Source organism: Mixophyes fleayi, chromosome 4 (assembly GCF_038048845.1).
Source record: "Mixophyes fleayi isolate aMixFle1 chromosome 4, aMixFle1.hap1, whole genome shotgun sequence".
NCBI classification, from domain to species: domain Eukaryota; kingdom Metazoa; phylum Chordata; class Amphibia; order Anura; family Limnodynastidae; genus Mixophyes; species Mixophyes fleayi.
In genome coordinates, this window is record NC_134405.1 from 84,048,633 (window position 1) to 84,076,566 (window position 27,934).

General features: G+C 38.5%; 1 protein-coding gene across 9 annotated transcripts in view; it reads right to left on the reverse strand.

Annotated features, from left to right (window-relative positions):
- MEF2A (myocyte enhancer factor 2A) overlaps nt 1-13,630 on the reverse strand; it is a 92,248-nt gene extending 78,618 nt beyond the window's left edge. For 8 of the 9 annotated variants that reach the window (XM_075207689.1, XM_075207687.1, XM_075207691.1 and 5 more), the window contains exon 1: nt 13,523-13,630. The gene's annotated coding sequence lies outside the window, so the exon portion shown is untranslated. Of the gene's footprint in view, nt 1-13,411; nt 13,500-13,522 lie in introns of those variants that run through there. The other variant, XM_075207683.1, reaches the window with a different exon arrangement.
- Between the last annotated feature and the right edge of the window lie 14,304 nt (nt 13,631-27,934).

The window sequence follows — 27,934 nt, forward strand, 5'->3', positions numbered from 1 at the left end:
TTATATATATTTGTATTACGTTGCCGAGTGGGTTTGGCTGAAGTAGAGTGGGCCAAAATATTACATAGGCTGCATTAGAAAACTTACTATGAAAGACTACAAGAGAGGAACATGTATAGCTTTCAGGGGGAAAGGGATAGTGATGGCATTATAAAAAATAATATATTAATATAATATTTGAATCATTTAGTATTTGTGGAGTTCCATCAAGACATTTAAAAAAAATAAAAATAAACAAGGGTACACACCTTGATACTGGAAAAAGATGGGAGTCTCAAAAGCAACATAAAATGTATTTTTGAGTTTTTGTACAGAGTGGATGATAGAGCCATGGAATGGTATCTTAGCAGATGTGAGTGGGCCTCACAGATTAAGAATTCAAGAATCCATAGGAGATATGGCTCTTAAGACTCAGAAAATAGTAATAATTAAAAACAAAAAACAAAACAACATATGCAAAAAAAAGGCTAAATGGTCCTGTAGGATTTTGTTGTCTTTTTTCCCCACCAGTCATCAAATTCTTTGTTAAATGCGCTCCTCTACCGAACTGCAACATGGAGCTGCAAAATGAGTCCCGTAAAAAGTATATTATGAAACCAGAAGATCGCTAGCTCTAGTCAAGGTGGAAGCGGCTATCTGTAACTACGCACAGCAGGCAACGCCCCTAAAGATACCTCCCCCTATCAAACTTCTGCTCCTCTGCAAGTGTGGCTCTGTAAACCCATGCTCCACATGCACAGCAATTTAAAATGTTGTTTTGCAATGCATAGAAGGACCTGCTATAAATCCTGATAACTGCAAAGTTATGAACAGAATTGTGAATAACAGATAAACAAAATTTATCACCAGTAATCAAATATTTCCAAACCAATAGAAGCTATGACTGAATATAGTGTGTATCTGCCAGCCTAAAAATGAATTTTCTGATCTAACTGGCCATTGATAAGTTGTGATTGTATTAATGTATGAATAAAGAATAGAAAAATCTATATTTCTTAACAAAATTGTGACATTTCAACCACTGGGAAAAAACTTAGGTGTGGAAATAACACATAATACCAGCTCAATATCTAGCTAGAAACAGATTTTAATTTAATCTGAAGCTGACTGCATTTATTCAGCGCTGTGCATGTAATCAGTGCCATAAAGTCTAGGTATCAGGAAAACTAGTGTGCAAATATATATCTTTCATTAACTGTTGTGGCTGCACCGAACAAAACATTAGGAGGGAGATTCAACTAGGAAACAAATATGTGTGTCCAGAGCGGTCGCAGAGACACCTCACCTGTATTTTTTTAGCAAAATCTTCTCTGATTTTGGCTCTTTCCTCATAAAAGTGCGAGCAAAAACAACAATAAAAATACTTACAGTAAAAATGCACTACCGCAGCTAATTGAATCTTCCTCTAGATCTTCTATAACTGGATACAGCTGGCAAAAATTTGCAGTAACCCTTAGCAACCAAGCCGGCATTACATGTCCAAGCTGGAATCTAGAGATTTTTAAAACGTAACAATCTCAGTGGCATTTCTGCCTATTTTCCTATATATTTGTATCAAACTAAAACACCTCTTTCTGAAATTATTTTGCATACAGAACTATTCTCAGAAAGTTAACAACGGCTAGATATACTTTGTTACAGTGGCTGTTCAGTGAAGAACAGCTGTATTACAATACAATGTTCTTCTGAGAACATCGGTAGCCACTACAACAGTGACGTCAGGCTTAGGACACCTGTGACACGGTAGCGGGAGTGTGATTTCCAAAACAGGTTTTCTGCCATGCATTACATTCTATAAGAAACAGTATGACAAACATAAAATAGAGTTGATAAAATGCTTGAAAATGTCATTAAACAAACCCATTGCAGTGGCATTCTGGATAAAATGTCTTATTTCTTGAAGTGATTAAATCATTTATTTTATCTTTATTTATTTTATTAAGAAAATTTAGTAGTTCTCATCTCAAATGAAAACCCCAAAAAACCCCATTGAAACAAAGTATATAACTATACACACACCATGTGGGCTTATGGACAAACAAAGGTAAATGTCAGGGAAAAAAAGAAAAGAATATAAAACCATATCTGACAAATTCTCAGTGGTTATTAGAACGCCGGAGCTGAGAACATCTTCTGTCATGTACAAGTGTTGACTGGAAAGCAACCCAGGGAATAGGATAGCCAGAAATAGTCTTGCATAGTACAGTGAGCAAATCTATTTGGGTGTTTATTTTGAATCGCTGCTATATTTTACTCATTCATTGGATACTATATCTGCTACAGTTAAAACTATTAACAGCATTCAGTTTAGAAAAAAATCCTATGTGATGTGTGCCAGCCGCTCTAATCTGAGGCGGGATTCTGGCAGCGAAATCTATTTACTGAACACACACACGTGCGACTGGTGTCACAAATAAAGGGTGGAAAAAACACTTAACCCAGTGGTTGCTCCTGCAACAAGCTTAAATAGACAAGCAAACAAACTGTACATGCCTGGGAGGAAGAAGAGTATTCTTCTAATGTCATACATTTCATACAGAAGCCAGTCTTTCTAACAAATTACAATCCACAGGTAGACGGTAGAATGAACTTCTGTTACGCTGTGAGATTAAACATTGTTCCTTGTAGAGTTTCTCATAGTTCTATTATTATTACTTTTTTATCTTTTAACACCTGCATTCTCACATCAGCCCACAGGGAGCTGCGAGCTGAAATCTGAGTAGAATTACCGTAATAACCTGTTTACTTTTTCTGCGGCGGAAAAAGTAAACAGTTGAATATGCCCCCAAGTCTGTAATGCCAATAGACGAACGCAACTTCTTACAATGGAACCACAAAGCTACTGTCTGAAGTACGATCAGCTAGTGGGGCCAATACGCAATCAGTAGCGGCTACATAGTGACCATCATCATCATCATCTTGTATAGTTGCACCATCCCTCCAGCACCTGCAAGGAATATGCCTCTTAAAGGCGTTTTATGGGGATGTGTCCATATCCGACGGTGTTGCATCTATGTGAATACGTACTCAGCTTACACTTGCTCTCCCCTCGTTTCCAGAAGTAGGAGGACGCAAGTCAGTGATACACAAAAATATAGGTACCGACGTATGCATACACAGTTTTGGTGTGCATGCGCTGCATGGAAATGCCTATCTCACGGAAAAAGTAAAAAAAAAAATAACCTCCCCATATATACATACATACATATACACCCTCTTGCTATATTTACAGCGTCAATTATTTACAATTTGTTCATTAAAAATAAATAAATTAAAACCTAGTATGGATACATACAATGCATACATAACCTGGATATATACAAATAATGATTATACGTGATCATAAAAGAATATAGATATCAAAATGTTCACTTACTCTTATTTCTACATATGTTCTATTTCCCAGTCATTGAAACTATCACGGGTTTACTGAATTTCCACATACATAAGTAAACTTTTTATTTTATGGAATATAGTACTTTATTATAACCTTCAGATACCACTGCTGCTATTTCTATTTGTGGCTAGGCAAAGCATTCATTGAAAGAAACAGAGACATCCACAGGCTATATGACGGCAATAACCAACATACTGAAAATGAATGAGGGTAATATGCGCTTGGAATTTCCTTACAAGTAATAAAGTGTATGGCCCATTGTGGCAGATTTACCCGTTAGAGACTATGGAAAACCAACGAGGCAACGGTGTTCACCCAAACAACTTTTTAACTGCAGATTTCATTATAGGCTACCAGCAGGAATTGGGGTCATTGTATATGTTAAAGACCGGACATTTCAGTTTACTGGGTCTGTTATGGCGTAGCACATTAAAACAGTAGTTACAAGCATGCTATGACCTCAATAAGCCAAAGAATATTGTATACGTTATAGTTATGCCTGCAGAGTTACTGCCAAGTGATTGAGCTGATAAAAAATTTAAGTCCTTCACTTAAATCTGAATGGAGGAGACCTCACTTCTCAGCAAACAGTGCAAAATGGCTAGGCAGCTGCACTAATTGCCAATCATCATGCTGTACATAGAACAGTATTAGGAGAATGGATTACATATGGCTTTATAGAAGGGATTCCTTACTTAGTTATTAATCTCTGTATAGTTGTTATATATTTCTTACAAAACTTTTTCTGCACCACAGCAGAAACACAAAGGTGAAAATGTACAGTATTATGTAAAGGCTTCCTTGGGCTTAATATATGGAATAAAATAAAACATAAAAAAGGCAGACATCTCCTTTAATTACTAAATGGACTTGCAAGAAAAGGAACAGTGCATCAGTCTGATTATACAGAGTGTAGCCAAAGCATTACTTGACCATGACATGTATACTTTATGTTTTCTAGGACTGCAGTCTTTAAGAAGAGTGCTTTAAAACAGGAAATTATTAAATGGTGTTAAAGCAGCAATCCCACTTACAAAGATTTATTTTAATTTTTATTTAACTAGAGAGTTAAATACCTTTTAAGCGTGCATTTTTCTTAGCTGTCCTTCTAGAAACCAGGATCTCCTTTTCAAAATCTTTCATACACAGACACAGTCTCATGTGAAGGCACAAGGGGGGAGAAGGAAGAGAGGATTTTACAGTACACAAAGTAGGCAGAGCTCAGAAGGGAATTCCATAGCCTCTCTGCTTACTACATCATGTGACTGTGGTTGCCATGGTAGTCCATGACACTGTGCAGAATTATATATCATTAATAGCAACCTAAAGAAACAAATACCAAGGAAAATATCAGCATTATTCTTTTAGAAAACATGCTTCATTGTTTCATGGGATTGCTGCTTTAAAAGGAAAACAAAAAAATAAACACACACACTTGTAGCAAATCTAACAAAACTACATACAAGGTTTAAAAGTTGTCTTTTATTTGCCCTCTGAGAAAACTGAGTACTTCTGTGTTTTTCCCACATATAAACACAGTGAACATCACAATGTATTGGCAGGACAAGTATACAAAGCCTTATATTTTATCACGTCACTATCCTAGATAAATGTATTATATAAGCAATTTTAACCTTACTGCTGAAGATATTGAAACTTTAATCACCAAATAGGTCTTACTACATTGGCATCTAAATCCAGAGACTGTTCTAGATGGTGCCATCCCCACACACATAAGAGCCAACTTCTAGCCACCAACACAATTTTACCCATCTTTAGTCTGATCCCTGTCCCTGAAGGATCTTAATATAGAAAAGTGCAATGCAGAAGATATGCAGCACCAGTGCTATGCTCAAGATGTAAGCACAGTATTAAATTACCAAACAAGTCAGTTTGGATTTACTAACAACTATAAAGGTGGGGACTTGCATCATATGTGAAATAAATTAGCATTATAAAGTACACCAAGAACACAATGCTAGATAAACAGAAAGGGATTAGAAATCTGTGGGTGGGGAATACAGTGAACAGAATGTAAAATGATAGTTTGCAGACACAGTGAATTTAGTTTATAAAATTACTTTTACACAGTACTGCATTGAAGTAAAAATAGTCATCACAGAAACATACATGTAAGTATTCCTGACAAATAAGGACACCAATTCATATTTACCATTTCCAACACTGCGGTTAGGTGAAATTTTGCATTGGCCCACAGCAAGTAATCAGCAATTGACCATTATCTGTTTAGTGCAAACTAGACAATGAAAAAAATCATCCAACTGGTTACCATAGTTTATATCCGATTATCCAACTTTATGGTCGGTACCATCTATTGCTTTATTTCCTCAAGAACTGCACTATCCTACAAGCTGCCAAAAACCACTGGTGGTCTTATTGTTATCCTGAGACCAAGGAAAATAAACAAGGTGTCTTGGTTTAGCTGCAGAATACAATGATGTGATTTATTTTTTTTCTTTTGCTCTACTATATATTTTTCCATGGGAAAGGCATTTTATTGAGCAAGCTAAGCTCTCTAGCAGGCAGGCTTCCTCCTGCAGGAGAGCTGTGAGGTATACAGGATGCCAGCAGGGCTGTCAGAATAGAGAGCACTTTCCTGAGCTGGCTTCCTCTATACCGCACAGCTCTCCTGCGGTCTGAAGACAGCCTGCCCGGCAGATAGGATAGCAGATAAATAGCACTTCGAATAAAATGCTTTGTCCTGAGTGCATGCAATTCATAGGGAACTTCATTTCTGTACCAGCTACAAAGCAGAGGGCATCTTCCTTCTTTGTACCAAAGAATAAAAAAACATGGTATTTAAATTATTTCTTTTAAAAGATGCCTTGTATCATTATATCCAATAGATTGTAAGCTTGCGAGCAGGGTCTTCTCACCTCTTTGTCTGTTTCACCCAGTTTGTTTATTAGTTTACTATGTTTGTCCTCTATTGTAAAGCGCTACGGAATATGTTGGCGATATATAAATAAATGATGATGATGATGATGATTATATGTACATAATTAATTTATTATAAGTAGATGCTACCAAGGTATCACTGATGCAGTTTATTCTGCACCATTGATAGCAAGTAGGTGTCACAGAGGACATGTAATTTATATTTGTTTTAAAAGACTTTCTTTGAGAAAAAAAATCCTCTAAAATATTGACCGTGGAATTTGGCACAACTGTAGTAATCCAGGGACAACCGTTTTTAAAAGTAAAACAAAAAACAACACGTATGAACTTTACACACATACATATATATATTAGAAAAAAAGAAGAGAGACAGAGAGAGACACGGAGAGAGGGAGATCTACACACCAGCATAGCATTTCACTTTCACATTGAATATAGACTGGAATTAGGGAAAAATTACACACTTAGAAATAAGCTTAGGCTTTCTACTAATACAGCTATAGATGGAACAGAAGTAGTCGTCTTTTCTGCAGATATTTAGGGATCATTACCAAATTATCTGTGCACATACTACTATATATATTATATTAGGTAGAACATCCTATGGATTACTCCTTAAGCCAGTCCCAATGCCCTGAGCGTTTATCTACATGCAAGAGTGCACAATGGATGATAACTTATGCTGGCATTCCCACCTACTTCTTATACAAAAAAAAAAAAAAAAAAGGTATAAAAATAAATAAATAAATAAAATAATTACAAATGTTTACTTGGTATAAAACAATACAGTTTTATTAGAAAGCTTTCCCTAATTAACACATGTTTTGGACCCATGCTGACTATAACCAGAGAATACGGTTTATATAGCAAAACGCTAACTATAATAAAGAAATTTAGATATTTTTTTTCCTCTACTGGAAAAATGACCATAATTCAGTTGTATTCTAATTCTTCACCCGACATTTTATAATGACATTTCCACAATAAATTATAAGCATTTGGAGGTATGTGTTCAGCCAACATAAAGAAAGTCCCCCCTTTAAACTGTTTGTTTGTTTTTTTATTAAAAATAGGACCATACCAGCACTATATCAAATAGTAAAATAATCTCCGAGAGATTTCAACAAATCTGGTAGTAGGCACAAAACTATTTTAAAGAGGGATAAACAAAGCATGATTTAGAATGTGCTGAAAGTATTTCACGTAACTGGCCTGCATTTTCCTTTTAATGTTAGTCATATAAACCTGTCTGAAAAGTCTAACTGAACCATTTATTTCTAAATGTAGGAAATTAGTTTTTAATAGAGGCGAGTTTAACACCACAGTTTTCATGAACCAATTTAATAAAAAAACCTCTTGTTACTTATCTGTGTTGTTGGGTAAACCCTCTCCTTCCACAGTCCATCTCGGTCTGACTTTCATTAACCAATTCATCTCATAACACTGTCACATGCAGGCCTATCTTCACTAACAAAATCACACAAGTGGACAAGTTGCTGCCTCCAACAACATCAGCACATTCATCTATTGAAAGGTGCTCAGACTCTTACACAGGGGTGCATGCACAAATAAGGATACGAGACAACATTTTTTGGGGTGCGAGTTATGACCCTAGATTTTTTTAACTGAAAATATTTTTAACATCTAGTTTTGTACACAAAATAAGTAATTTGTTAAATCGGTGTGCAAAAAGATTGGTGCAAGCTGGCAGTAACCAGCTGAATAAATGCCATGCTATACCGGAGTTTTCTGCCCACAAACATGCACAAAAAGACCATTCACTCAATCATAGTGTTTTGACCTTAATTCCATGAGCAATGGTAATTTATTCTCATTGCATGCATTCAAATGGAATTTGAAGAAAATGGACTGAAAACTCTGGTGTGCTCAGCTAATACCATTTGCACAACTGGCAGCATTGCCAATGCAGATACCATTTGCCACCAACTACCTTTGTGAGATGGGATTTCCATCTCTTCTGCATATAAACACAATGGCCAGAAAGTTTTCAAGTGTGTGCGAAAACACATTTTGAGAATAAAAAGGGTGCTGGCTGTCAAAAAGGTTAAGAGACCATTGGTCTCGTTATGTTTTTGGTGATGAAGCACTACTTAAACTGACACAAATCTCTGCCTTGAAAATGTATCATTGAAAACAGCAACTTATTTGGATACAAAAAAATAAAATAAAGGTTAATTAGCTTTGATCATATTTAGAGCCCTTTCACATAAAGCACACAGAAAAGCTTGATCAAAGCACTTGGATCTCTATCTTACAGCCACTAAAGTGGCTCTATTTTTATTTAAAGGAGAGAGGGGAAAGGCAATGGTCCCGCACCCGTGGTCAAGTGCAGATCATCCAATTCAGTTTTCCAAACACACTGGCTGCAGGCCATCTTCAAGTGAAAGTTCTTCATGACTACAGCAGAGCAAGTTGGGGACACCTAATATTTTACTAGTTGGGGGATTTTTTTTCTTAAAAAGTAAATATACACCTAAGAGTATATTGACTAAATTGCGGGTTTGAAAAAGTGGAGATGTTGCCTATAGCAACCAATCAGATGCTAGTTATCATTTATTTAGTACATTTTACTAAATGACAGCCATACTCTGATTGGTTGCTATAGGCAACATTTCCACTTTTTCAAATAAGCAGTTTAGTAAATATACCCCCTGGAGTTCTGTAGTCTGCAAATAAGTGGTTTTATGCTCTGTGTACTTCTCATGGGTAATGCATCTCACAAGGAGGCAAATACACACGTTTTACTGTCCTTGTTTACTATATTTTTGGACAGCTTTTATTCACCAGGTAAACCTGTTTACAGAGCGTACTAGAAGCACTAACACCTGCTGTCTGTAAACATGAATATGCAGATATAACACATTTTTTTATGAAATAAACTGAGACTATACAATATTCAGTTTGAAAGAATATTATTAATCATACTCATATCTTTTTTTTTTTTTTTTTACTATTTATCAGTAAATAATAACAAAGCAAGTTTTAGGGAGTGTAACAAGTAGATTACATGTTTCTATATCGGAGTTTAAAATAATATACATTTAATAAGTAAATGGCAACTGGAGTGGCTATAAAATAGTTCCAGTGTTCATTGTAAACAAAGAATTCCCTTTGAACTTGTCCACAGAACTCCGCTCTCTCCTACAAGCAACACTAACAGAACCGTTTGGAGGAAATACCAGGTAGGGCATGCGTTGGTGCTACCTACAGTAGATATAATCAGAATTACAGTGGGAAGACAAGCTTGTGCACCTTTTATTATCCAATTTAAGACAACCTGACCTCTTCACTAACTACATTACATCTATAGCGGCCTAGCTGTGCCTAACAGTAACTGCCGGATTGTTTTGTCAGCATGGGAAGTAGAATGTCCAGTCATCCCATGATTAAACAGAGAGATTACCAGAAAACAGTGAAAGTCTCAGAGGTCTCATATTATGCACATATAATTAATGCCTATATTTTTGATCACTGGTTAATTACACTCTAGCAGTGTGTATCTAACAGATATCTGTGATGCCAATCTCCGTATTTTCAAGCTGCTGTGCATATAGAGTTCTCAGCATAAGCCCAGTTCTCACTGCAACATCATCTGCTAGCCATCAGACCCTGAAATCCATAACATAATTAGGCCTAACTATTCACACTAGAAGGACTTCTTCTTTAAAATAGTTGTCCAGTTTCCAAACACTAAGTCCACAAATGATTGCCACAACTGTTTAGGGTTTTTTCTGGTAGGTTGGAAAGGGTTGAAGCCTCTACCTGCCTTAATGTAGGGTCTTCCCTGAAGCTATTTGGTGCAGTGCATTTTTAGATTCAGCTCCTGGGAGACCATTAACTCCAGCAGTCAACATTACCATGGTCTGTAGGCCATGTGCCCCTACTATATAACATCTTCAATAATACCAAGCGCTCCTTGATTCTGGGCACACTCCACTGTGGTTATGCTTCTCTGCAGCATTATAGCGAGTGAATGCCCAGCCAGCGATCTTCAGTAAAGTCCATTGCTTAGCTTCATTAAAGCCACTTCTAGCCATTTGCTCTTCCTCCTGAAGTCTACTACACATGTCCTAGCAATGCGCTTTCAGACACAGTGCTTGGAGGAGGATTCTGCAGTCATGCGATACATGAGACAGCTTTGTCCATGTGCAGGACAGGGCAGGCATGGACGTACCACAAGGCAACCCTATTCTAAATAAAAGATGGCCATCAGATACTAGTGTGCGAATAGTGGCTGACAGGCGCAACAGTAATCTACATTCAAAAGGAGATAACTTGCTTAACAGTACACAACCCCTTTAAGGGGAAATGTTTATCATTAAACATCGAACCAAATGCATCCTACGCTATATTTTGCTGGTATTGAATCCTGTACCCTTTATTGGCAAATTGAATAGTTTTAAATTGCTACTGTCAACATTACTTAGGTATCTTCATCATGTATGGCAATGGTATATATATATATATATATATATATATATATATATATATATATATAGATATATATATAGATATATATATATAAATAAATCAATGTTTTTCCTGCATCTAGTACTGAATTACACAATAGAACACTTTCAGCAACTATATTTTCCTCTAAACATACTGAAAAACATGGGCATAGAGCAATGTTACCAATTTACTTATTAACATGAGTAGGAGCTACTATACTGTTATCCTGGTTAAGTAAAACAAATGAAATATCCCCTCATAGACTCCACTGACATGGGCAAGCATGGGCATGTTCAGTATTACCATGCAAGTGTAATGTCAACTGAACTAAAACTAGTAATAGTCACATGGAACATGGACATTATGTGTAATTATTTTTTTCTTTTGCACTAACTAAATAAGCAGCAAAATAAACCAAATACAACTTGCAGTGTATGGCAATGCCTCGCAGCAGAGGCACAGGGTCACAGAAAGAATTGTGTCTATTGTGACAGTGTCTACTAATGAAAATCAACCATACAGTCACTGCAGACAGATGTGTAGCGAGTCTCCTAACACTACAATTAAAGCAGACCTGTCATAAATATGTATTTGGGCTGTTTTGTATGTACCTCTACTAAAAAATCACAGAACTTTAACTTTTTAAAACTGAAAATGGCTCTGCAAAAGACAGACACTCGTTAACAAGCTGGAATAGACACATTTAAACAACTAAAACGTGGGCAATCTGGTAAACAGTAAGTGTTAATGATTTAGAAATAAAGATTATGTATCCAGTTTTATGTTTAGGCAACAAAACCCAGCTGTTATGGAAGCTGCTCAGTATATACACACACATACATATATATATATATATATATATATATATATATATATATATATATACACACACACACATCTATATCTCCATACACACACTCACAGCTGTGTTAGGAAAAAATAAATAAACATGTATTAAAAAAAAAAAGAGGTGGACAATTTAATATAAATTGTTCAGATGGCCAGTACATGTGAGGGAGAATCTTAAAATGTGTTCATATACAGGTATAAAGATCTTTGACATCAAATAACCATTGAAGCTAACGTAGAATACAGTATTTACACGCTTTAGGTTATTAAATGTTTTTGCTTGTTATACCAAATTATTATCACATTCTACTCTTGGCATCAACAAAGGAGTGGAAGGTTAACATGTTTGTCACAATAGAACTTTCTTAACAAAAAAATCTGACTATTACATTTGTTTTTCAAATGTGTTTATCCATCATTTTCCCCAAAGACAATATTGTAGTAACTAGCAAGAGGAACATCTGGATATACCTCTATGTGAGTACACAAGTTACCACTGGGAGCACATTCTCCCAATTATACAGTTTGTTTGAAGGTTATATTATTAATAAAGACCCTGAAAACTGTCAAAGCTTACACAGAGGCTGCAATAGCAATTGTTTCTATTGACTCAATAATCCACTAAACATATAGATTTTTTTCATTAACAATTCTAAAGTTACAAAAACTGTAGAGCGTTAATATTTTAGTTTACTGCACAGTATGGTCTTATTCTAACAGTAGGAGTATGGCAAAGAGCATAACAAGAAACGAATTACACTATGATAGCCAGATAGATAGATATTCAGGGAATCATGGAAAATAGAAAACATGAACGATGAGTCCACTATAGTGCCAATATAAATTACATGAATATCAAGTGGGGAAAGTACATATAGTATGCATTGTAATGCATTTGTAGCTACCACAAATGGAGGTTGTATGAAACCCGAGTTCATTTTTAAAAACTATTGCTGTGCAATACAGCTATAGACATTCTTTTCCCATTAGATTACCCAGCGTTATTAAAACACCGTAATAAAATGCAAATATTTATCATAAAAACAAGACACTTTCAGTGTAAGCCCTACATACAACATGCCGCGTGTATGAGGTGTGTTTCCCTGGATAACTATTAAGTGTTCCAGCAGGACCAGGGTGTCTGATCCTAGTAGGAGACAGAGATTGCCTGGGAGGGAGAGCAGACTGTGGGCTCCGCAGCTCCCTGAGCTGTCAATCATGACATCGGTGTATAGTTACTGTGCGCTGGGTGACTGACAGGGGGTGTGGACACACGCACTGAAAACAATATCAGCGAGGTCACTGGCACAACATAGGGGTGGGGGGCACTCAGTGAAGTGTATGCCCAGCTCAAGGGGTGGGGGCACTCAGTGAAGTGTATGCCCAGCTCAGTGGGTCGGTGGGGGGCACTCAGTGAAGTGTATGCCCAGCTAGGGGGTGGGTGGGGGGCACTCAGTGAAGTGTATGCCCAGCTAGGGGGTGGGTGGGGGGCACTCAGTGAAGTGTATGCCCAGCTAGGGGGTGGGTGGGGGGCACTCAGTGAAGTGTATGCCCAGCTCAGGGGGTGAGCAGGGTACAGACCCTGGTAACTACAAGGAATGTTAGAAGGAAGCACTCAGTTTGGGGAACCAGACAGCTGAGGAAAAGTGGATCTATCAAAAGAAACATTATTATTTCACCACACTGACTGTACAAGGACTACATATACTATAAAACACAATGACAGCACTTGTATACAGCCCCTCCTCCATGAAGACCACTTTGTATACTCACCCAATGTGCTCCTATATGTACACTGTCACTGAGCCTTCTGTGTGATACAATGTATTCCACCCTTCTGCTGGATACACACATACCCCGCCTTCCCTCCCATACTCCCCTCACCTGAAGGCACGTTTCTCCCACCGGGACCCAGCGAACTCCTTTTCTCCAATCTGCACCCCACACACACAAACAGTGGATGGGAATAAATTCTTCTTAGTGACACTCCGCCACAGCCGCTTCACCACCTGGAACTCGGGGGGCTGAAGAGGGCGGATCACTCCGCGCCAAGGCCCGGTTGATGACGTCAGCGGCAGCTCAAAAAAATCTAGGAGCCCGCTGACTAGAGAACGTAGTGGCTTTCGGCGTGAGGGGCAGGACGCTGGAAGGCAACCGTGACACAAAAACAATTGTCACGGTAACGGTTCCCTTGTCCTGTCAGGAGATAAGGCGGGAGAGATGAGGCCGCTAGCTTGACAGCTCGCACGTTGGATTCCTCTTAGCAACCGATGACGTCATCCACCCCATTGCTGCGGGCGATTGGCCAGTACAGTGACAGGAGACGAAAGGAAGGGAGCTAAGTGGGGCATGATTGACGTGCGCTTAAGCCAATATGGGAGGAAGAGAGGCGGGATCAGTGCGGCTGCTTACAGTCAATGTTTTTAATCGGCTATGTACAAGGTGTGAGAGCTGTGCATTAGTCTGCTGGAGCTCTCAATGCATGTTAGGCATCATATTATTATTATTATTATTTATAATAGGGTGCCTTATGAGGTCTGTAGCATTGTACAGAGCGAAAAGCAACAAGACAGTATATGGTATAACAGTACAATACAGTAAACAAATAACACTACAACTCTCAGCACAGCTACTGGGGTGTAAGCGGTACATTAGTGCCCATTTGTGTGGGCCCAACTAACCGGTTTAAAGCTATTACATCATATGATTGTTATAGTGGTTGTTATCACTGGTGAAGAATGTAGTAGTTTTTAATTACTCCCATAATTAGTATGTAATGTTCCAGTTAATGCAAATGAGTGTGTATTCAATATTGTGCATTGAAGCATTGTTTTGTTTTACTATTAAGGGTAATTAATAAATAGTAGTTTGATGCTGTTGGTTACCATAGCAGCATATTCCTATTATAGCCAGAGGAGGCTTCAGTTAAGAATAATAATTACTTTTTTCTTAGCTGTTTTCTGTAACTTGTTTATTTTGTCTCCAAAAGCTAGATACTGTAAAAATGCTGGAAACTGAAAAATAACAGGATCTTAGTTACTTATGTTTTGTTAAGGGGAATGCAAGGTATCAGAAAAGAAAAATATTGGATACCATGATCTTTGGGACTAGTATTTAGGACTATATTTTACATATTAGTGTTTTGTTTTTTTAAAGCTATTTACATGTTAGTTTTTCCAAAGTGTGATTTATAAGCCGCTATATTCACATTGTATTTATTTTATTTTAAAGGACAAAGGTGTGTGTGTGTGGTTGTTTTGATTTTTGTGGATTTTGTTTTCTAACTTTTCATGGTTTACAAAATACAAACAAATTACAACATTCAGCATCCCCTCCATGAGTCCTAGTCGGTATCCCTCTAAGACAGTGATTTGCAGCTGATGACTCTCCAAGCGGTATGCTCCATCACATTGAATTGTCAGATGTGTTTCTTATAGCTTAAAACACATGTTTGTCTTCCATTAAAATGCTTCCTAATAATTTATTACAGAGTGGTGTCTCTCTCTTTGATTACATGTATTGATTAATTTATTTCTGAGATTAAGTTAAATATAAATGCAAACTATTTCCAGTGTTTCAGCGATCCAGCAGGTCTTCAACATCTGTGGCTTACCAGGGAGATTGTCCTCTCATCTTTCAGCAATGGACAACACTGACTCTATAATAAAAGTCCTCCTCAGCAGGAACTAGGAAAGTATCCCAAGACAATAGTAAACCGTGGGGGTCTCTCCACACTCCTGCTGAGGCAGCCTTTTTTTGTAAAAGAAAACAAAATAGGAAGTATGTTGTCCATGGACAATACATTGTCTTCCCTGAACGCGAAAACCTGAGAGCTTTTCAGTTCTGGGTACAATATCCTAAGGGAAACCTAGTCCTTAAAGGTTACTTACCTGTGTCCATTGTTCAGGCTTTCGAGTGGGCCCCCCTACATGTTTCCAGCTGATAAAGGTCAGGGTCATCCGGAGCAAGGTGAGTGAAGCAGACATTACTGATTCCTCTCACACCTACCTACCTGACCTGGCCTTTTTTCAGATCGTCCACCAACAACATGTTCTTCTGGTCAATTAACAGCTCACAGGAGAAGCCCACCTGTGATCTTCTTTGCATTCTCCATCCAGAGACAAAGAGGGGTCAAATTGTGGCTGCAACAGTTTAAACTAAGAATTTGTATATATTTTTTAAATTATTATAATGAAGGTTTCTGATTTTTAGTGTTTATCTTTTAGGGAATTTTGGGCCTGCTTCATTAATGATGTGAATGGCGATTTTGTATTTAGAAACCACACAATTACTCACACAGAATGAAGCAACTTCCAATTCATCTTCAAGCACAAAGGACACCTACTATAGCCTACGATTTCAGGAAGGGGATGGGGCAGGGAAGGTGTGTTTGGGCGTAGTCATTGTACAGTAAGGGCTCGCCAATCTGGAGCGCACGCAGCAATGTCCGATTCAAGCTTTGGGCATCACTCAGGTACTTTTACGTTAACCGTATCTCTTGCTCCAGGTCTAGTCTAAGTGCAGATTAGTGATGACAGCTGTGTATGTATCCTAGCATTTGTAAAATCAGGAGCAACTGTAAAAATGTATTTTAAGTACAATATACATTATTTAAATCATAAATATATTTCAAGGAAAAAAAAACAAAAAAACATTTTGTCATTAACGACTATCTTATTAATAAGGAATGTTATTGTATAGTTTTTTCATTTCTGTGCCTTCTTTTGTGATTTTATATTCCATATATGTTTTGTACGTATCCTGCTGTATCTTGTACAGTAGAGGAGAGCAGACCTACACCCAGAGTCATCACCACACGTATCTTCACATCCACTCCTCGTTGAATTCGGACGTGCGTTTTTTAAAAAAAAGCAAGAACGCACATTACGTTCAGTATTTGTGTCTTAATGAATCCGGACTTGAGTGTTTATCATTCTTGTTTGTTTTTTTTGTTTTGTTTTTTTAAAAACTGTATTTTTCAAGACATTCAATTAACTTTATCCTGGGAACGAATGGCCGGATGATGCATTGCATTTGTGAATTATTGCTTAACAAATCTAAATGGAATACAATATACTTAAATAAAAAAATAACTGTGAAGGATTTTATCCCCAATTGAATACAACTGGTAGTTCAGACAAAATGACAGTCATATTTTTTTCTACAAAAAGGATGATAGATCCATAAAATAGTCTTCCAGCATTGGGGTGGAGACTCAGAATATAAGAATTCAAGACTGCAGGAATCCAACTTATTGTTATTGGTAAGATTTAGCTCTTAAATATAAGAGAAAAAACAATGCAGAAAAACACAGATATAAAGAGCAACTAGATGAAGCTGTGAATTATTTTCTGTCAAATTCAGATTTTAGGTTTCTATCACGCTGTGCAAAAGGAAATCTTGTTTCTACATTGCTCTTCTAAGCAAGCCGTGCCAGTGTATCTAACTTGTCCGTTGCAGTCACTCTGCCCAACTTCTCTCCTTGTCCTTTGCAAACTTCTCCTTGTGTGCAAATGCCATGATCATTCTCTGCAAAGTGAAGGATGATAACACTTATTAACACTTGGGGTAAACAGGTTTTGTTTCAAGTGTTTAATAGTTAATTCATTTTAGATAGTTTGTAATAAGTCTGCATTATTTATCTAAAGTAATAAACAGGTATTTCAACATTTAAAATACACATGCACACTATTGGTCTTGGAATTTTTTAGATTTTGACATGTGCCATTGTATATCCCAAATACCGATTTACTGTGTTTCTAGTCCATTGTTCTGCAGTGAGCAATGTTTTACTATCCCAAGAAGTCTTTTAGGACTAGAAGCAGGGAGTTCCTTTCACACTGCCAATAAAACAAATGGAAGATAGGGAAATCTACAAGATGTTATCATGACATTTTTTCTAGTAACTGCATGGTTGATGATGAGCTCTATCCACTCTATCTGGTACAAGAAAACTGTTGTCACACAGTATAGGAATTTATTCCAGGTGATTGTACAGACAAGTGGTCTATAAATAGAGCAGACGCAGACAAAAATGAACAGGCGCAGTAAAAAAAATTCAGGTTTCTGCTAGTTTCCAGCAATAATCCTACTATATGTATTTATAACATGCATGATATATATTAATCTACCACTCTCTTTGTCGTTGCTTAATACAAAGGTAAGGGACAGCTATTTGACATCACAATCTTGCTGCACAAGTTTGATGGGAAACTCACATCATTGCTCTGTGCTGTTGGGAACCCTGTACGTTCCATTATCTAATGCTGCTTGTGACTTCCTGCTTATCTCCAGTCCCCTAGCTATCCCTGTCATATGCAGTTCTGTCTTCACGAGCATAGTCCCACCAGTGGCTTGGTCACTGCCTCCCACAACATTAGCACGCTCCTCTTTTGAAATACTCTGTGCTGTTGAGGATACATTCTATGTCCATGACTAAGTAGTTCATGACATCTCGCTTGCCTTAACATAATCACATGAGCAGAACGGTCACTGCCTCCCACACGATCGACATATGCATGTCCTGGTGATGTAAACATTACCGTGAAGGGTCTTTCGATATCACTAAAGTCAGCGAATACATGTTACGTTATGATGTGATTTTCTGGTTTATTTCTATTTACGAACATCTGTGGAGGAGATTATCAGAATTCCATAGGAACTTCGGTTGCATAGATTTTCTGGATTCTCTGACTTGTTATGAATCAAGTTTGAACCATTGTATATATTGTCGCATTGGGACTTATTCATTTGCTATTTCATTTGTTAATTTTATCAAGTTGTAAGCGCCAGTCCTATTTTCCCTATTATTTTTTAGATGCAAGAATATAATATATCAAATATAGGAATACACATACTTAAATATATACGTAAAAAAATACAATATCAGACATGTGGATAGAGAACCGTGCCCATGAGAGCTTACATTCTAGAGGTGGTATTGAAAGACAGTAGGTGCCAGTGGAACACAAGTGAATGTGGTGGATGGATGGAGCAGAAATAGGGGGGATTTGCTGACCTGTAAAAGTAGACACATTTGGGATATATAGCTGCTCTGCATTGTGTTAGTTTGTTCTTTGTTCATCACCCTAATAGCATGAATGATGCACAACGTTTAGAAATCACCTGTGCTTCCAATGCTTTGGTGCACGCCGTCGTGCCATCCTATAGATTGTTTCATTACGCTTATTGCTCTCCAAAGACTCAGACTGGCAGTAGTCAGATTGTTGTCTGGGGGATTAAACCAGAGTCTCTTGTGGTGTTCAAGCCTTCCTGCATGTTAACAAGCAATAGCAGCTGGGATTACTCCTTTAACCCTTTACTTCTATATACTCTTTTGTGTGAAATTCATTTGTGTGCATATTATTATTATTAATATGTCTGTGCATAGGTGAAAGATAGGCTGATGAGGGATCAGTTTCTGTGGAACCTTTCCCCTCCTCCTCTGTCTTGGAATTCTTGCTTATGGCCCATTGTTTATTTCATCAGTCCTATTTTTAATTCTGCTTTCTATTTTTTCTTGTATTTTTTACATGATCTGCATAATTTCTTTTAATTTAATACTTTTCTTTATTTAGTTGCTGGACACATTTTCCCATCTCACATTGCAGTTAGTCCGAGGTCTCTTTGTACTGGTTACTTTTTGTGAAATTGTACTGGGGCCACTTGCTATCCAAAAAATTATAGCATTACACCTACAATATCTTATTCTTAGAAAATAATACATTAAAATTTGTATTTTTAATTTAAGAAATGTGGAAATCCCCATTGTCTTTAGAATGTTTTTTGTTTATTTTCTGTTTTGTCAGTTGGTTTTCTATTATTGTGAATTGCTACGATACATTATTTGTTTTGCGTTTTTGTTGAAATTCACTTGATGTTTGCCTAATTATAGCATTTCTGAGAACATCTAGACAAGTACTTGAGTGAGGGGTTTCTTCTTTCCTATAGTCAATGTTTAAATTGCTTTATCCATACTTCAACTTTCTCTCTAGGTACTTATGTAGACTTCATAATGGAAGCTTATAATTGGTTCTTATTACTATGTACTGTGTGATGTAATAAGCAATTTGCTTGTATCCCTACATATACATAAAGGCACACAACATGGCCATGTGCAGGGAGTAAAAAAAAACATAGAAACTTACCTTAGGTGCAGGAGGTAGTAAACACTGCAAGTGGTGGTATAGTCAGGCCCGGCGCTCCCATTAGTCAAGGTTAGGCACTTGCCTAGGGCGCCGGGCTCTGGAGGGCGCCACAGAATACTAAAAGACTTTAAAACTGTGCGGCGACCGCTGACCATACCTGTCATGGCCGCCGCACAGCATTCAGATGCACGGGGAGGGGGGAAGAGGCTATTTTGTCACCACCGCCGCCTCTCTGCTCCGTCTCCTCCCCTCCACTTACTAGCTTTTTTAAAAATGCCTAGGGCACCGTGGACACTAGCACCGGCCCTGGGTATAGTCAGAACGGTTTTATATCTGGCATCTATATAATTTATATCATTAACAAAAATTAATGAAACTCCAGGACAGAACACACTGGGAAGCAAATGCAATGCATATAATTATTTAACGTACTTGTATTGCTCCCTGTTGAAATATTTGCTTTACTTTTATGGGCAGTTGTCTGTCGCCCAGAGGACAATATATTTCAGCTATGTTCTGTAGACAAGAAGTCTGAGATGCCATCAGTGTTTACATTATCCATCCATGGAATGTCATATATTTCACAGTTTCATGGGGGCACCTTATTCAAAGCCTTTATCCATTCATTACATCCCAGCTGGTAATTAAATATTCCCTCACAAAACATACTTAGAATTCTTTTGGTACTAAAATCTCAAACCTTGTGTTTTCATGTTCCCTGCATATTGGTGAACAGTTACCCTTTTAAAATCGTGTTTTTAATGGATGAAAAAAAAAAGATAACATTTTGGCAACACTTCAGAGAATTCAGGAGTATCTGTGTTTTTATACAGGTTATATAATGTTGTTTGCTGTTATAGCTATGTAGTTCAATAAAGCAATATAGTTTTGGTATATGTACACCTTATACATTATTGCTGTCAAAATAGTTGTAAAAAGAGAATGTTTGAGTTATATAGGGGCAGAAGCAGACGACTACAATCTATAAATCCGTTTTATCTCTATTGTAACACTGTAATGAACATCTATTGAGAAAGTGCAATGCTTCCAAAGTGGTCACGTAACCTCGGACAAGTCTCTGTTTCTTTTGGGCACCAAAACTTAGATGTAACATTGATGTACTGTGCATTTTTTAATATAAACGCATACAATTGCTTACTACTACTACTAAAAGTTTTGTTTGTTTTTTCTTTTAAGGGGAAATTATCATCTAACAGATATTTTTTTCCCAGTAGAATGTTGTGAAAATGTTCCTGCTGCCTCATAACCTTAATAGTTAACTATAATAGTTTTGAACTATATATACTAATATGAACTATAATAGTTTTGTCTAGTTATACTGCTATTTTACTTGTACAGGAAAATGCAGAATTCTGTTATGCAAATTGCAAATGTATGGTAAGCCGCTCGACCCGTCAAGGCGCTTCTGTTAATAGGGTGGTCTTAATTCTAATCAATGAGAGTCCCTATTTTTGGGTCATACATATATGTGCTTTTAAATTGAGAGACAACTTACCATGAGGTACCCCTTGGAGCCTCCAAATAGCAATATTGGACCATCACTCCCCCTTAGCTCAGATACCAAACATGCCTCTACACAGTACAGAAATGGAATTTGCTCAATCAATTTATAGGTTCACAGCAGATGCTTGAAAGGATGGGGTTATCCGGAAAGAAAGAAAAAACAGAGAAAAATCACCCAGCAACAACGCTCTGTTATACTAGTCTAGTTGGACAGATTCATTCTGTCGGATGTCTTCGCTTGGCCAATAAATATTGGTCATGTCAACTGTCCTATAGAGGAAAGTAGTTTCTCTAGAGACTGGGGAAAATTGATGAAAATTACTCTTAGGTACAGTTTCCTTGTAACTTAATACTTATCTAATAACCCAGAACGTTGCCCTGAAATTTTACACACTTTCAGTACCAAATAAACCTTATTGTATAGTGTTTATTTTATCTAAGATATTGTGAATAATTTATGCCCTAATGTAGAAAATAACATGGGAGGTAATAGTAATTTGGGCATGAGGACAATGTGTGTGTGTGAGGGAATTTAGACTGTAAGTCCCAATGGGGCAGGGACTGATGTGAGTGAGTTCTCTGTACAGCACTGCGGAATCAGTGGAGATATATAAATAAATGGTGATAATGATAAACCCTGACCGCTCTTGGTTTTATAAATGAGGGAGACCACCTACAGTATTGATGATGCTTCATTTGTGCTTCTGCACAAAGTCACTGTTTAATACGTTCATGTATCTGCTTCCTGCGGGTCGGCGTCCCATATTAACTGTTTTACTGCAAAGCATCAAAATGGGAAAGAATAATAATATGACTATACTGCAGGAGGGCACTGCTGCTGAGCTAGCTAACCATCTCTGTACTCCTTCCCAAAAGACTATTATAGATTTATCAATGGTACAGGTCCACATGTTGCCAGCACTTTCCTTGTAATTGTGCACCCTGAATGTTCATGTCCTGCTGTCCATTGCCTTGTCTTACACAATTTGACTGGATAAACCATTAGGGGCTAGATTTACTAAGCTGCAGGTTTGAAAAAGTGGGGATGTTGCCTACAGCAACCAATCAGATTCTAGCTATCATTTTGTAGAAGGTACTAAATAAATGAAAGCTAGAAACTTGGTTGCTATAGGCAACATCCCCACTTTTTCAAACCCACAGCTTATTAAATCTAGCCCTAGATGTCAATTTGCAATGCAAAATAATGCGAAAAAGGAAAGAAAGTCAACTTGAATCATTCTGTCTTTAAATAGAGAGGTTTTTAACTAGTAAAACCGTAGACCACTAGGGCAATAGCTACCTTGTGTATAGAGATTTCCCCCGGGCCAGCCCGCCCCTGCCAGGTTCTGATTGGTTCTCTTCTGCAGCCATTTTAAAAGTAGACAAAAATGTGCACCTTTTAGGTTGTAGTGTAGCTTTACACTGTGTCCGTCATTGTGTGGTCTGAATCCAATATTCACTTTGTGTCTTACTCCTCAGTGAGCGAACAATTCACTGGGAACTAGAGCACTGATAGGATACCTTCCACAAAGTGGCTTAATGCACTGTGTGTAAGCAGTGAATTAAAGGTAACAAAGAAACATTGCCTTGCTTCAGACATGGCATCAGAGCTGGAGTTCTTACCAAAAAATCTACAGTGCTCTCTTGGTTTAATAAAATTGTACAACTAACATAAATATTGACATTTATTGTAGCATCCTCAATGCTGTTTCAGTATGTAAGCCTCTACTCGGCAAAGGCACAAACAAGCAACGTTATTTTTTTTTTTAAATGAAGCAACACAAAGGTTTGCCTCGTACTTCTATAATCCTAGTACAGTCCCAGTACAGTATATGGTCCTTCACCTTCTCTCAGGTCTCATTTACACAAAGCACTGAGAAAGTGGATACAAAGGCACGTCAGCTAACACAGACTTTTGACATGTTTTATTAGTGCATCTTTTATGTTTATTTTGTGATGCGCTTTTACCAGGGCCAGTGTTGGAACTCTACATCACCAGGCTCCATTGCAAAGTTTGGTCAGGGGCCCATCTATGCAGCTGTAATCTCGGGGGTCCCCCGCTCTGCTCTGAAAAGTGGGGTTCTTTTCTGAAAACGCATAACCGGAGTGTCCAAATAGTATGTGCCTCTCAGAAGAGGACTTTGCACTGTTCACAGCAGCGCTGTAGCCTCGGGGGTGGTGTGGGGGACCCAAGGTTACGAGGGAGAGTGTGTGTGGGGAGGGGGGAGTCTCCCCCCTCCCTACACACTGAGATGAAGACACCAGTCCTCCCTTACCTCCAGGCTGTACACCTTGCACCCATGGTAGTTCCCCCAACTGACCAATACCATCTGTTGTACAAGTAGCACCTGTATCTTAAAATTTTACAATGCAATGGTGGAATGACACCATTATCTCTTATTTGTTCGTATTTTAATGCACATATTAACTAGTGAAAACGTGAAGAAAACCTATACGTGTGAAAGAGCCCTCAATGTATAACTTTTTTGGTGTGTTTTATTGCGCAGGATGACTAGTGGTATTGTTATATACATAAAGTTGCCATAAACTGTAATTATAGTCATAAAGTATCTAAATCTCTGTAAAACATCCCCTGTCTTGTTTATTCCCAACTGGGTAAAGACAGTTAGAGCAAAGGTTGAATGACAGATCTCTGCTACCCACAGAAATTAAGTATAACGATGGTTGGGTAATTGAGTTGATCCTTAAATCAAAATATTTGTTGTTCTGGCTATTGTGCATTTCAGAATTACAAATTGATTGATTTTTACAATGTAATATATCATTGCCCCTGAACAGATATAGGCCACATGACCAAAGCCACAGAAAGAGACTTTAATTCAGTATTATTATTTTATACACATTTCTAGCAACAATACTGTATGAATACTTACAAATACATATTTGGTCTCTCTGATCTAACCTTTGTATGTACAACAGCAACCAATTATATCAGTTGCCAAGAGTTGAATGCAATTTCCAGTGTCCCTTTTATTTGGCAGGAGAATTGATGCATCACAACAGTCTACATGGACGTATGACATTCCAAATCCACACCATAACCTAACCACTGGACATCATCATAATACAATTTTAATATACTGCATACAACTACACGTCTTATGTACGAAGAGCACTCAATGTTCAATGTGTCTGGACAGGGCAGCCATCAGGGGGGTATGGCCAGTACTGCAGTGAAGGGTCCGGACAGACTTCTCCGTCTGGACTGTCCGGGCCCCGAAGTCACCAACCATCCCTCCCCTTTTTTTTTTTCTTACCTTCCCGCGATGCTGCAGCTCTGCCTCCCAGACTCTGATAGGCTGGGAGTGTGGCCGGCGCGGTGACGTCATCACTGCACATCGCACTCCCAGTGTATCAGTGACCGGGAGGCAGAGCTGCAGCATCGCGGAGGAGAAAGTAAGTTACTGAGCTACTATTTTTTTGAGGGTGGGAGAGGGACAGACCGGGGGACCATAACTGTGGAGGGAGGAGGGAGAGCCTGGGGGACCATAATTGTGGAGGGGGGGGGGGGAAACAGGGAGAGCCTGGGGGACGTTATCTGTGGAGGGAGGGGGAAAGAGGGGGACCTTATCTGTGGAGGGAGGGGGGAAGAGGAGGACCTTATCTGTGGAGGGAGGGAGGGGGACCATATCCGTAGAGGGGGGGAGGGGAGAAGAGGGGGACCATATCCGTGGAGGGAGGGGAGAAGAGGGGGACCATATCTGTGGAGGGAGGGGAGAAGAGGGGGACCATATCTGTGGAGGGAGGGAGGGAGAGGGGGACCTTAACTGTGGAAGGGGGAGAGAGAGAAGGGGACATTAACTGTGATTGGGGGGGAGAGGGGGACATTAACTGTGGGGGGGGAGAGGGGGACATTAACTGTGGGGGGGGGGGAGAGAGGGGGACATTTACTGTGATTGCAGCCAGGGGAGAGGGAAACATTTACTGTGATAAGGGAGTGGGGGGGAATATACTGTGATGAGGGATAGGGGGCGCATGTATGGCGAAGATGGAGGGGTGCACATGTATGGGGAGGGGGCCCCGGCCAGATTGATTAGTACTGGGCCCCACAGTTTCTGATGGCAGCCCTGTGTCTGGATAGTCCAACCTCCTACCACTGAAGAACTTCTCTTACAAAAACTGATACGTTTAGCCTTGTTTATGGTTTGAAATAATTATCAAAAGGGGAGAACATTGGGATTGCCTTTATTACATGTGGCACTTTTGTGTGTGTGAAGTTTTTTCATTACATTGTACCTAGAAATAGGCTTCTCTGCTGAAGTGAAAGTGGGTTTTCTTTCTATAGGATGAGACCTATACCAATAGCTTTGTTCCAGAAAGCCATACAATGCAAATCTAGGCCCACCTATGCCAATTGAGATGTGCAGGGAATCAATTAGTAGTGCCGCCATCCCACTTTCCTCACACTAATACTGAACAAGCAGGGATACACTGAATCTATTATTTAGTTAGGCATGCAGGCAGATTCTTAGGATTCAGCCCCCCAAATTGGAATCCTGTTTTCCCCACAATATTTTGCCATGAACAGATTTTTCTTTTCACAGACCAAAACATAAAAAAAACACACATTGTATTATCATTTAGGTCCCGTTGAACTTTAATATGCACAAATTCATGTTGGCCTTTGGTAGAATCGTTTCTAGAATAACCTAGTTCAGTATCTAACTACGGTAAATTCTAATTTTGTGGATTCTGTACATCCCCAAAAACCGAGGATAGAGAACCTAGTAGAACCAACTCACATCCACATTGCAAGCAAACCCACAAGATATCCTTGGCTCCCAGCTAGAGCCTGTTGGTGTATGGGGCCTGGGGCTGAAGTATGAGAGGGTAGCCCAACTACATTGCAACTAAGTTGATCTAGCAAAAGCTGGTTGGAAGAGATGGAGTTACATTGACATTACAGACCAGCACATGTATGCATCGCTTCACGAGATCACATGGGGGGCAAAAATGGTATAATTAATATAGAGGCAATGCGGATATAATATGGAGGTATGCTGTATAACATGGATGTATTGCTGATATCATCATCATCATCACTTACATTTATTTATATAGCGCCAGCAGATTCCGTAGCGCTTTACAATTGGGAACAAACCGTAATAAAACAATACTGGGTAATACATACATACGTAGAGGTAAGAAGGCCCTGCTTGCAAGCTTACAATCTGAGATAATGTGAGAACAGTGCTAGCATAATATGAATGCAAAAGTGATCTCATGTTGGGATAATGGTGGCTTGATACCAAGGTATGCTGGTATAACATAGGTCAACTCCAGTACAACATGAGGGCAATGCTGATATAATATGGGCTTACATTACAGATGGGTAATGTTTGTATAAAATGGGGTAGTGCTGATATAATAAGTAGTGACAACATAATTGTGGCATTACTTATATAAAATGAGGTGAATGCTGATGTAATATGAGTGCAATGTTGTTACAATACAGATATTCCCTACTTGATGTAATACTCAACTTACATAAATCTGACTTAATGTACAAAAGTATGCTTTTATCATTATCTGATTTGATAAGCGATGTAGAATAGCCTCTGTACGTACAATCTTTTTATACAGAATTGTGTCAGTGTCTGATAAGTCATGTTACACACTCACATGTTGTCTTTTACTGCACAAAACAGCAGTAAACATGCAATAATGTACAGTGTGACATATATAGTTTTACTGTAGTGTATGATATATTGTTAATAAAGTGATGGTACAATACAACATAATCACCAGTGGGCCTGGAAATGATAAAAGTACTGAAGCTGGCTCTTGAAAGTATAAGGTTATTGGCCTGGATCTGAAAGTATCTTATAAGCTATAAAAGTGGACAAACTCTTGTTGAATGGGCTTTGCATCTTCCACAATGAACACCACTGCTATGTATAAAGCTTATATAATGGAGCAAGACAAAGATTCATCACATTTACCATCTACAGTGCCCGTCAAAGCTGCCAACTCTGTGAACTGAGAAACAAATGAAAAAAAGTTAGCAGCAAGTCATGGCTCATATCATAGGACCCACATGTTCTAAAGGATTGGGGGGATTAAAGCCTTGCCCCCCCCCCCCCCCCCCCTCTCATTATACCACCCCAGCCTTTTGAATTTCATCTAAAAAGTTGTGAATTGAAAGTATAATAAAGCAAAATTAACCCCCTGACTTCATAGCTTCACCAGGACTGGAGCAGTTTTCCACTATAGCACGAGTGTGTAGTCCCCTGCCACAGTGATATCCAGCCCCATCTTGGTCAGCATAGGGCTTGTGCCTCTAGGATGGTTAACAATAAAGTGGACCCCCTCCTAGAAGATACCTGCCCCTTAGGCTGTGGGGGCATTGGTATTAATAAGATTGGGACCCTCTGGAGTTGCAGGTGTGCCACCCCGGAGGTAATAGGATTGCAAAGGTGGCAACACCACAGTGCTTTTAAGCCAAAAAAATGGCAATTCATCATTATCATCACCATTTATTTATATAGCGCCACTAATTCCGCAGCGCTGTACAGAGAACTCACTCACATCAGTCCCTGCCCCATTGGAACTTACAGTCTAAATTCCCTACTATACACACACACACACACACACACACACACAC